Source organism: Ixodes scapularis, unplaced genomic scaffold (assembly GCF_016920785.2).
Source record: "Ixodes scapularis isolate PalLabHiFi unplaced genomic scaffold, ASM1692078v2 PGA_scaffold6__148_contigs__length_123643588, whole genome shotgun sequence".
NCBI lineage: Eukaryota > Metazoa > Arthropoda > Arachnida > Ixodida > Ixodidae > Ixodes > Ixodes scapularis.
In genome coordinates, this window is record NW_024609881.1 from 5,359,671 (window position 1) to 5,371,402 (window position 11,732).

General features: G+C 44.2%; 1 pseudogene; it reads left to right on the forward strand.

The window, feature by feature from the left end:
* The first annotated feature begins 10,012 nt into the window (after positions 1–10,012).
* Positions 10,013–11,484, forward strand: LOC121838349 (annotated as a pseudogene).
* The last annotated feature ends 248 nt before the right edge of the window (positions 11,485–11,732 follow it).

The following is an 11,732-nucleotide window of genomic DNA, read 5'->3' on the forward strand; positions in this document are numbered from 1 at the left end:
GTGCGCTGGAGCTGGTGCAAGCACGACTTCGAACCGGAATAAAACGCTTTCCCCCCAAAAGGCTGGCTCCCTGCCTTCCCGGGTCCCACGGCGCCCAAACCACAAGCCGTGACTCTCACTATTCTGAGTCACTCTATATTAAAGATACATTTAAAAAATAAAAAGGTTTCTGACTAGAAGAACTTTTCAAGGTCTTCCGGCCAGTTTTGCCTTCGTCATTCTTCTGAGTACACTTTGAGAGAAGCACAATTAAGATTAGTTAATGAACTTTTGAAATATTCAATTTAGAGGAAAAGATTCAATGACAAAGTTGTAGGGCGTCCTCAGAAACATCGAATTCCGTGGTTCTTACAAATAAACCTTAATAAGTTTTTTTTTTTTTTTATGGGTATGTATATAGCTCCTACCTTAGTCTCAGCTTAGGGGTGAACGGGGTATATACCAGCATGGCTGAATAGAGCACTGTTGACAGATTCGCGTTTGTTTCGCGTTTTCTTCATAAATTGCGCACCTTTTTCAAACCCCCGAAAAACGAACAGTGTTAGAAAAATCTTGACAAAAACCGCCGAATTGGATGTTTCTGAGGACGCTCCACATATTTGTCATTAGAATTTTTGCTCTAAATTGAATCATTTTAAAGTTTATTAATTAATCGTGATTAATTCTTTAAATATACAAAATACAATACATGGTCGAAGCAATGAACGTACTTATTGTTTTTGGTTTTGTCTTCCTAATATGCACCAAAATATATTAAACTTTGGCTAGATTTACGTAAGACATTCTGTATTGCTCTAATGTATATAGGATGTGTGAATTTATTCTAAGAACAAATTAATTAAACAAAGAAAAGCTTACGTGATAACTACATTAACGTGATCTGCGTAGATGAGGTATACGGCTGGGGGACATTAAGGAAGGGGCTAATCCTCACATCAAGTCTGATAGGTAACTGAAATTTAATAATTATCCTTTTCATTAGTGAATTTAAACATATGGTTCGAAATATAAAATTTCTGAGCGACGTCGGAAACCACAGAACTAGTCAATTTGAGATGGGCTTGAAGCCCCTGGGAAGCTGCGCCAAAGTTGCCATCTGTGCAATAGGCGCAAGGCTAGCGGTGCAGAGACGCGGATTCCAATCGATTCATCTGCCTGTCCGCACCGTTAGCACTGCAGCTGCTTAACGAGTGGCAACGTTGGGACCTCCCTTCCCGCGCTGTACTAGTGCTTCAAGTTATTGACTGATTTGGTTGTTTTCAATGACGCTCCGAAAGATTCTAATTGGGGTCAAATGCAAATTTTTACAAATTAAAAGGCTAGTAAACAAGATTTGGTTAATGATTTAACTTACAGTGAGAATTAGCCACCTATATATTAGCCCCGTGGCCGAATAATTTACATGCACAGACTGAATGGGTGTATACCTTTAACTGACCTTTTTAAATCAGTGTTCGCTGTATATATTCTGCCCAAGTCTTGACATGTTCATATGGCATTTCTATACGGAGAGCAACGTCCCCACTCACATCGTTGACGAGCAGGTTCCGGCGTAGTGGAGACTCCGGCTCCAAATCCCCTGCGACGACCAGAAGCTCGTCGACGAAGACCCCGTCGTCGACGTCGTCCTCGTAGCGGTCCGCCCTCGAGCACCACGCCGCCCTGGGCCGGTCCCCGAGGTCGTCGAGGCTCCGGTGGGCGATCCCGGCCCGAGAGCCCCTGACCCTCCCGGGGGCGGGGCCCCCCGGTGAGCCCACGGCAAGAACCAGGGCTGTCACGTGACCGGCAGCCGCCGTGGACGAAGTCGAAGCCGACGGCGACGCCGACTCAGAGGACGCCTCGGCAGGCGCCCCAAGACCCTCCTCTAAACCCAGGGTCGCGAGTGAATCTTCCCGGTTAGCTGCGCTCCTTTGACGTCTCGAGGTACGCGGCTTTGACACTCTAAGCTCCGTCCAAGATGAAATAAGTCAACCTGGTGCTCTTGACCGCCAGCGTGACGATTAGAAGGAGATATCCCTGAACCCGGCTAAAAAGACGGCTGATACGTCAGTTTTTTCTCCTAGTCTTATTAGAAGTTGTCTTGGCAGTTTCCAAACGGCGTAAAGAGGGCAAGCCCCCAGGTGGGTCCGGTTGCTGTTTCTGAGGTGAACACCAACTTGGTAATCAAGACAGAACGCGATACGGCTTGAAGAGTCACTTGTAAGCCAGCTAAGAGGTCACCTTCTTCTCCGAGTCTTCTTAAAATTTGTCTCGCATGTCCCCAACTGGCCATGAAGTTAGCCTGTCTTCTACGTTGCCTCACCTGCTGCTCCCAAAGTGGACGTGAAGTTTGTAATCTAAATGACCTACGAGACAGCTGGATCGGCACCTTCGAAGCCGGCTAAGGTGCTAGCCCACTTTCCAGGTTTTCTTGGAAGTTGCATTGCAGGGTTCCAACAGGCTGTAAAGTCGACCTCCCTTTGTCCTCAAACGTGAATTGCAGGCTCCTACAAAGCGGACCTTCAAGCTGGCGACCAGTAAGGTTTGGAAGACGGTTTGTAAGGTACTCTCAAAACCAGCTAAGAATGATACATTGTTTTCTTTGTTTTAATAGTTCCACACACGTGTTGATGTTTTAACTTAAACTTCTAGCAGTAAACTAAGTTAAAAAAATTGATGGAAAAGTTGGCAGTCAATAAAGCCAGCAATATGATTTCTACCGAATTATCTTTCCACTTCAGTTACGAAGTTCCTAAAGTGTCACTTTTATACTTTGTTAATACAAGAATCAAGCATACAAGTCTTATTAGGTTGGCAAATTTCTCGGCTTACGGGTTTACCACCTGGTTCTCCAAGCGTCTGCTTGACCTAAACGTTGCTTCGTTGACTGACACATCAATTAGTGTCAAGTCAAGCTTCTTGTGTGTCTTCACGCTGGAATTAAATATCAGCTTTCACGGTCTGAAAAAGTTGGCACTGAAAATACCCATAAAATAGTTTGTAGCTCTTTTTCTAGGTGGCTTATTTCTTGCCTCGTCGGTTGGCCCACGAACTCGTCGTTGGTTGTCAGGTCCACAGTGCTCTCAGGTTGCTTTATAAGAACACTTCAAAGTCGCCATTACTCCTCGGCGTGTATGTTTCAGCGGTAATCACAAGTTTCCAAACTGCTGCAACAGCGCCAATCGCTGTCAAGAGTAGATCGCTACGCTGGTCCAGAACTGAACCGGATCTTCTTCATTGAAATGGCGTAAAAGCACGGCGTGAAAACTGGCATAGTCAAATATAAGCCTCAGGTTTGATTTTGAGGTGTGTTGGAGGACGAGCTTGTAAGGTTTCGAGGTGGTGGAACTGTAGTTTGCAACTGGAAGCCACCTAGGCACAATACTAGATGACTCGCGCTTAAACTTTTTCGAAGGTGGCGGTAGCAATATATTCTAACCAAGCAACCTTGTGGGGATTATAAAATGTAAGTGGGCTTCATTGGGCTTGCGTTTATGAGGTAAATTGGAGGCGCACAACAGCTGGGTCTTTGTTTTCACGGGAAGGTCTTTGTATAAACGACAACTGGAAGCACAAACTCTTCTTGGAGACTGAAAACAAGCTCCACGTTAAAACCTCGTGGCTGTCTTGAAGGGTAATTCAAGGCTGGGTCATCATTGCCTTCGGCGCCCTTAAGCTTAAGTAATAAGAATGGCCAACAGAAAGCTCGAAAATAAGCTTGGGTTTCAAGGTCACTTGCAACAAATTTTAAGGTCAGCGACCGGGATCTGTCCAAAATCGCCAATCAGCAAACACACATACTAAAGAATGGTCGAGAAAATGCTTCAAAGGTAATCTCAAGATCCAATCGTGGTTACCTTCAAGAGCTACCCCCTTGATACCTGTTTCCGAACAAAACGCTAAACTTAGAACAGCAATGTTACTCTCAAGGTTATTCTCAAGGTCAACTCAGGGTCACCTTCAAATTTCCTTCCCGCTCTATATCATAGACGAGTGTTGGAAACCTCACCTATGCCTTTAAGGACTTCTGTTCTTCACTGATGAAGCCAGACGAACCTGGCAGAACACAACATACGCGAAGTAAGCCGGTCCGACAGCTCGGCCCCAAGCACTGAACTTCCTCCACAAGCGACGCTGACGGCGAGCCACTGGAAGCCCGAAGTTCGAAAGCTTGGTCAAAACTGTGAAGTCTTAAATTTTTTCACCAAACGCACATTCGAAAAATCCGAGATGCAATTCGACGCGGTGCCTATGACGTCGAAACCAGACCCCGTCGAATCAGCGATGCACTTTTCGTCAACCGGAGCTTGAAACCTGGCTCCATTGATGAGCGGGGTCATGACAAGATGGCAGCCCCTTGAAGTGGCCTCCGCTCGGTGCTAGAGGCTGCCGCATAGTTCGGAGTTCTCGATAAAATCGTCGCCTACGGTGCGAAGAAGACCTGCAAGGGAAAATGTTTGATCAGTTGATTGCCAATTAAGCCAAAAAAAAAACCATTTATGTGGGAAGGTAAAAAAAAAATCTAATCCGAATTCATGAGCAGAATGCTTGTCAACGGAGCACAATCTCAAACGAATAATAAAAAAAAAAGGTTCAGGCGACACGACATTAAAAATGAATAAGTAAACCGAAAGGACGAGTCGAACTTTTAATAGACCTTTTACAGGTAGCAAACGAGCTAAATTAATAAAATTAAGGTTTCCAGAGTTTGGCATCATGCAAATGAAACGCTAGGTAAAGAAACATTGAAGTAAGTTCGAAGTGTCCAGTGGACGACGTCTATTTGTCTATGGCATCTTATAGGAGCTGCTAATAGAGTGTGCGGAATGGCTTTACAACTTCATACAAACAAAAAACGACAATCAAAATAGGCCATGCAAGTATATTGATCGAATTTGATTCCTTCTAGCTTTACACAAGCTTATTCGCAATAGTATCACTTTACACTCGCAAACACCGCCACTTACGCAGGGGCTATTCTGTCGTGTGCAATTTCCAGGATAAAATCGGACTACTTCCAATCACCCCTTCGCAAAGCCGTTGAGATTGTAATGTTGCTGAAGTCACGAGCATTACCCCTTGGTGACGACAGTCGAGTGCGGCTCATGGATTGAGCACGAGCACAGAGTAAGCCGATGGTCGATTCCTCGGTGAAAATTTCGATTGTTTACTATTGTAATATTAGCCAGAGTCTGGGCATGAATAGAAAACTGTTTACAGTGATCAGGGGACAATGTTTTTGTCTCATCTATTGCGTTCCTTCGATTACCTTCGTGCGTACATGCCCAAAAACGCATGGCCACTAGACCCCAAGGATATCTTCTTTTTTTAGCATGACCTTTTCCGGTTGAGTGGCGACGAGTTTGTAGGTGTACTAGTAGAAGGACTAAAGTATTTATTTATGTATTTATTTCACTATACTGCGGCTCTTTAATGAAAACCAGATCAGGAGTGCACCAACGTTAAAATACGAAAAAATAAACATGAGCCCATCAAAAGCGACTAAAAAAATGTAGTTAAGTGTATCAGTAAAATGTTCAATGAATGAAGGTGTTACAATATAATTTCGAAATGAATTCTAATTTTAAATTTCTACACGGAAACATTCCGTTTTAAAAATATTGGTGTTATGTTTTTATTGCTCGATTGATCCGATGCCATTTTCTTGGTTATATATTTTCAACGCTAAAGTTATATTGGCCACCGCGGAAGGAGTATAAATATTTTATTCTATTTATCGTTGCCTAGATTCAAACGTTTCAATGTTAATCACAAAGGTACGCAGTTTCTAAATGTCTAAAAAACAAATTTAAGAGTTTTTTTTTTTTGTTTTTTGCTAGACAACTTAGTACGTTTTTGACACCGTTAAGGTGCGCTATGAGGTGATGTACGCGAAGAATATGCCACGAGGTTGTAAAACCACGTGATCCAGCAAGCGATGGTGCGTGTTTCTTACCAGAGTATTGTACACCACACTGCAGTAAAGCACCTTCTACGTGACGTGTAGAAAGGCAAAAAGAAAGCGGTTTTTCTTGTTTTTAATTAGCTGGAGAATTATGAGGAGTTCTTTTACCAAAACATTTTTTGCGAAGAAGTATAATGTGACGATTCCTATCACCCAAAGGTTACGTTCGTGCGAGGTCATCGAACCTGCTCACACCCGCGAAATGTACGTTGCGGCGCTATGTGGGACTTTGTCCAGGACCATCTCGATTAAGCACTCCAGTCAAGAACCGGCTGGCCAATGAACCATCCACGTTGAGCGGATCACAGCACTCGCCGCTGTTGATATTGGGCGAGGATGGAGACCGTCCTTCGATTGAAGAGTGAGGAAAAAACTGGAAAGGAACACTATACTCCGTAGCAGGTGAAAGTAAGCAGGGCAAGTGCCTCTAGTGGAGACTCAGACTCTTCCACATTGGCAGAGCGAACGCTGGAGGGGAGGCGAATTCCCTCGGCCCCTGCAACACCTTCTAGAAGCCAAGGCCGTAGCGCTCGGAGTCGTGACGTCGCAATGGCCGCAGAAGGGAGGCCACGTTATGGTGGCTAGAAGGGGAGGTGTATCGGTCCCACGGCTCGCTCCGTTGTGCGGAGTATTACGTTGTCGTATGACAGCGACAGGTGGCGCTCGCAAGCGCAGCCCGATCTGTTTCTCCGGAGACATCGGCGGCTACCGCTGCTCTGCCGGTGTTGAGTCATTCGCCTGGAACTCGTGTTGTTTGATTCGTGTGCCTCCGTGAGCTACCACTTATTAGCTGAAATGTCTTTCTGTTACCCGTGCCTTTTGCTAGCATGTGAGCGGAATATAGCGAGACAGGAAAGTGGACAGAATGTGGAAGAAGCAGACGCACTGCTTTGCCCCGGGGTGTTCAAGCGGCTATGTTTCGACACGAGCGAAGACACACATGTCCTTGTTCAGTGCGCCTAAACAAAGCAGATCGCTTCCAAGCACGGCAGCGCGTCGTTCCCAGAGCCGACGAAGAACTCAACGACAGGTCAGTCCTCTGTGAACCGCACTTTGACGAACGCTATATCGTACACTTCCCGCACACAGTGAGGGGGGAGCTCGTTCAGATCCCTCGCGACCGAACTATCCTCACGGACGTTGCGGTACCACCAGTTTTTCCCAGTCTGCCGGCGTACTTCTAAAAGCCGCTGCCAAAGAAGCGCCGAACAAAAACATCGTCTGAGGGGCTCCCTTTGAAAGCGGTTCGAGCTGACATTGAAGGGTCAGATTCTGCACATCAGCTAAACGACGCTGATCTGCCGAGCACCAGCACGAGCGTTCTGCAGGGCGTGGACCTGCAAGGCTGTGCACTACCTAACAATTACTGGGGAAGCCATATGGTTTCAGGTGCTCCTGAGGTTGTTGTGTTCTCAGTGTACGAGATGGACGGAGGAACGGCAGGCGCTTGGAGCGGTCGGTGGTGTTCAACACGAACAACGGGAGTTGCGCCCTCGTGATCTTTCAGGGTACAACTCTGAAAACAGTTCAAGTAGAGAGCATACAGGAAGCCGAAGACTTGCTTTGAGAAGTACAAACGATGAAAGCCTGCATGGAACTGGAAGAAGTGCAGGACCTTGATGAACTGCTTTGCTCGAAGTGTAAGCACGGGACATTTGGACGCAAAGCATTTAGTTTGAAGTGCACTGGCACTGTTCAGAGCGAGAGCAGCAGATGTGTGCAGTGTAAATATCTGCTCAAGCTGCTGCTCAATTAACTTTCGCGCAAGAGGAGGAGTATCAGGTACTAGGTAACAAGGTCACATTGCACAGAATGCAAGTAGCAGGAGAGCCGGGAAAGAAAAAAAAAAGAAAAAAAAAACGCTTAAAAGATCAGGCGTGGGCTGTAAAAGCCGGTATCGAGTTTGTTGCTAGTTGGCATTATCGTATTTCTTTTTAGTTTTCTATGAAATGCGCTCCATTTGTGACCACTGAAATGTTTACAGTTGTTCTGTTGTCAAGAAACCCTGACTTATGAAGTTATGAGACTGACTGCCGGCTCATGTTTGTGCTGTTGGGGAGATTTTCACAACCCTGTTTTGAGTTTCGTGCTTATTAAAGTGTTCATGCATTCTTTGGATTGACATTAAAGTATGTTAAACTATGCAATTCACGCTTTATTTTTGGTGTGATGTACCAAAGCTATCTATTATATACACAACTTTACGAAACTTAAAATAGTATTTTCGAGAAAATTCCTCCTTAAGAATCGATTACCCGCGCCCAAGAACACGCGAGTAAAATTCAGCTTTCTCGGGTAACCAATCATTTCGCATTTATTATGCATAAGCTCGCTTATACCACAGGATTATTGGACAGCAGTTTAAGTACTGTAGTAAAGAAAATTTAACATTAAACGATGACAAATCAAGTCATTATCGCCCTTTGCTTGTAACACCGTGACACTCAATATCTCCGCTCCAATTTTATTCCACACTGACTCATCAAAAGATAAAGGCAAGAACTTTGGTGGCCCCTGCGTGCAAGGTTCCGTGACCAAACTGACATACTACATTTGTCAAATGAAATGAAAATCTCAGTCCATTATTTCTTGTGATACAAGAAAAATTGTTGCATCGGAATTAACACCGCAAACTGAACGGATCGCGAAAACGACGACAGCGCGGACACGGAACGGGCTAATCGGGCTGCTGACGACAGCGCCACTCGCGGCGTCATAACGCAGCGCGACGGCCTTGCCTCCTTCGACCGTCACACCTCCCCTTCTAGCCACCATAGCCACGTCGTCAAAAGGCGCCCGCCATGGTACAGTTCATTTCTTTAGCTCTATAGAAAGCCCTCAACATGCCTAGTATAGCTATAGTAATATCATTATGATCTGCTGAGTAGCCGCTCCGCTACCTTCGCGAAAACGTTGTGAAAAATAACAAATGTTCACACATTTCACGCAATAGCGGCTGAAACAGAGGACATACAACCAAAATATTACATTTCTAGACTGTTTTTTCTTGTAGTCGACTAACATCTCTAAAACAATTTAAAAAATAAAAAGTTACAAAAATGGGGTTTTAGAGAAAATCGATTTCAAACTTTCAACATTTGTTATTTCTTGCAACGTTTACGTGAAGGTAGCGGAGCGGCTAGTCGACAAATTATAATGATAATATTATATCTAGAATGGGTTCGCTTTTGGATTTCTGTAGAGCCAAATAAAGAAAATGTACTTTAAGTACAAAGTAATGACCTGTCGAAATTGACCAAAAAGCGACCGGAGTGACGAGTTTGACATGTTTTTTAGAAAACAATCAAATTCCTAAAAATATTTGAATACATCAAGGATTTTTATAATACCTATTAAATGAGGGGAAGAAGTTAAAAGCGTGTTAGAAAGACACTAGCGCCAGCAGAGGGTGTCAAACACGCGACCTGCGACGGACGGCAAAAACACTAGTTCCTGCCACTGCGGCGTATACGCGGCTCGTAACTCAAGAACAAAGAATCTGGGGAACATGCGGTTTGCGCTCTCCTTCATTTAAGAAAGGCCCCAAAACATTTTTTTTTCTGAAAATGAAAAATGAGACTCTTTTAGCCTGTCCGATTTGAGATGAAACCACCCATGAATTAAAACGTTTCCGCCGTGAAAGCGGTCTTCATTGGTTTAAATATGAACCGGTGTTCGTTGACACTTGTGGAACGCGTAGTCTTTTTCGCTAATCTCTTTGCCAGAATAGGCAGCAGCTCATTGATTTAAGAAGCTATTTTCATCAAATGTAGTCGAGTGTAGCAGCAAAGTCGTATGTTTTCTTTTATTTGGTATTGATTCTATATGAAAAAACAAACAAAAACGTAGCAAAACGTCGTTTCATTTCGGTGTTCCAAATAGTAATTTTTGCCGGTGATACAAAAATTCATATCGCAAAAAGCTTTTTTGTTTAATACTTTTTTTAAAGAAAAATATATGTGAGTGTTACTGCTCCGGCAAAATGAGAATTCCTGTATTTGCATTTCCAACTACCTTTCTATTTTCAAAATGTATTTCTGATATCCATCGGGATACTTCCCTTCAACCATGGCCCCGCGGCTGTACCCCAACCAACCTCACTGCTCCTTCAAGCATTCACGGTACTCGACAACCTGGGACGACGTCTGGCTGAATTGGAAGCGGAGGTCGCTTTCCTGGGCATCAGTTTGAGAAAGCGGTATGTGGATCCGAACCTCTTCAAACATCTATCATCCTCAAGATTCCCATGGAGCGCCAAAAAGCAGATTATCAAGGCATACAGACAAGGTGCGACCAAGAGAATTGAAGATCTACGACGGGCCTGCGAGTGCATCTGGACCATCCTTCGGGGCCAGCAATACAAGCACGATCAGGACTTCCAACGATGAAAAAAGGTACTTTTTGCCAATCTTTGGAGCGTAAAGCGAAGAACAGTGTTAAGGAGCATCCCAACGAACAATCAGGCGACAGCATGTGGAAGACTACCAGACCTCAACAATCAGTCCAATCTGACTATACCGCACGTGGTGAATCCATGCGAGGTGTCCATTTCTAGAAAGACGGAACAAACACTGGGGAATGGCCCAAAGTTCTGCATGAACGTAAAACCTTCAAGGGTAGATGTGTTTTCCGCAATTCAGACTATTTCGAAAGTGACAGGTCATGATGAAAGAGCCACGTTCGTGGATTGTGCTGTTGATAGAATGGACAAACTGATGAATGATAGCTTTCGAACTGAAAAGAGAGATCTTCGTGTCATAAGCGCTGCCGTGAAGGAACTAGAAAGGGGATCGCTGCGTCTGCTGCAAACTGACAAAAGTGGTGTGTTCGGTGTACTTCCCGAGACAGTGTTCGGTAGAAAGGCAGACGAAGCCCTCAGCGCACTCTTCATTGAATGGAAAGGGAACATTAAAAAAATTAAGAAGAATATTGTTGAAATCTTCAAGGAAGATGAGATGGATAATTTGGCAAAACAAGTAGTTAACCAAACAAGGTCTTCGTTAAGTCTAAAATTTTTTTTGAAAGATCACAAACCGGATATGCCTTTTCGCACAGTAATCAACAAACTCGGAACGTGGCAGTGTAGCGTCTCGAAATTTTTGCAAAGAGGGTTGAATGTAATTCAACTGGAGGGGAGTCTTTCACTGAGAAATTCAGAGGCACTAATTGATGTTCTAGAGGGCTTTCATGGAAGACAATGCACTGTAATGTCAATGGACATTAAGGATCTATACTATTCGCTTGAGAAAGTGCGCTTGATGCAAAGAGTTCGGCAGGTGCTAGAGTTAAACCTGGTGAACTTTCAGTCCAGGACGGGCATCGCCGTCGACAGTTTCCTTTCACTTCTTGATTTGTACCTTCAAGCAACAGTTGCTGAATATAATGGGCAGAAATATGTTCAAAGAGATGGTGTATGCATTGGATCTTCGGTGGCTCCGATGTTAGCAGAAATCTATCTTAACACCTTAGATAGTTGCGTAAGTGAAACACTTAAAGAGAATAACTTCAATGGTTGCATTGTTAAAAGGTACGTGGATGATATTTTTATTTGCGCTTTTCGAGAGAATTATGCTCAGGGTTTAGAATCGATTATAAAAGCAGCAGCTCCGGAGCTTAGGTTTACAGCTGAAAAACCTGAAAATGGGATCCTGCAGTTTCTAGATTTACGCGTACATGTCGAACAAGGTCTTTGTTGGGAATACGGGAAGAAAGCCGAAAAACCTGTGTTAAGTAGAAAGAGTTGTCACGCCAAGTCGGTTAAAGCAGGGGTAGTTAAGTCCTTAGTAAC